A 1,079-nucleotide genomic window follows, 5' to 3' on the forward strand; every position below is an offset into this window, starting at 1 on the left:
TTGACGTTCCCATACAGTGGAGCACAGTCTACCAAAAGCAGAACTTGCCTTTGCTATTCTGCAGTTAACTTCGGTATCAATAGTCACTGTTTGGGAGAAGATGCTGCCAAGATAAATGAACTGGTCCACTGCCTGTAGTTTCTGCCCTTTGATTGAGATTATGGGTTCTGTATGTGGTGCATGAGGAGCAGGCTGGTGCATGACTTCGGTCTTTTTAATGTTGATGGTGAGTCCAAAGTTGTCACAAGCCATGGAAAATTTGTCCATGCTGACTTGCATCTCTGGCTCTGAGCCAGCATGCAGGGCGCAGTCATTGGCAAAAAGGAAGTCTCTCAGAACAGTCTCCTTCACTTTGGTAACAGCTTGAAGTCTCCTCAGGTTGAAGAGCTTCCCAACCACTCTGTACTTGAGGCTGATTCCAGCAATACTGTCCTGGAAAGCATCATTCAGCATGACAGTAAACGTCATGCTGAACAGTGTGGGTGCAAGCACATAGCCCTGTTTGATGCCACTGGTGACTGGGAATGCCTCAGAGGATTCTCCGCCATCCAGTACTCTGGCCATCGTGGAACTGGCATACCATCTGAAAATGATAAAATGGAGATGGAAGGTGGTAGTCTCTGTGATGAAAAGGATATGGGCTTTATCTGATCACTCACAGTCTGTGGACTTTTGAGTGAACGCTAACTCTTTCTGATAACTGTGGGAGGTCAGAACTCAACAGGAGTGCCAGTTGTTGCTGCTTGGACTTTGGGAAATCCAGCCCCCCACCACCCCCCCCAAAAGCCAGATGGTCCCACGAGGCTGTCGTCTTTCCATAATGCCTTACTGGGAATACGGTGTCCAGTCAAAATGGATGTGTTAAATTCCACAGTACAATCCTCAAAAACTTATTTTACATTTGTAATACCTTACTGAATTTATAATGCATGCGGAATTAAGGCAATTCACAAACTGATGTAAATTGCTACAGCAAAACCCAAAATCTTTAAGCGAAAGTAACTCCAATCTTGTTAATAGAGAGCAGATGGTGTCAGATACGTCAGAATGTTGGGGGAAAGTTAGAGACTGTACAAGAA

The sequence above is a fragment of the Carcharhinus amblyrhynchos genome, chromosome 12 (genome assembly GCF_965287045.1).
Source record: "Carcharhinus amblyrhynchos chromosome 12, sCarAmb.v2.hapA, whole genome shotgun sequence".
Classification (NCBI taxonomy): Eukaryota; Metazoa; Chordata; class Chondrichthyes; order Carcharhiniformes; family Carcharhinidae; genus Carcharhinus; species Carcharhinus amblyrhynchos.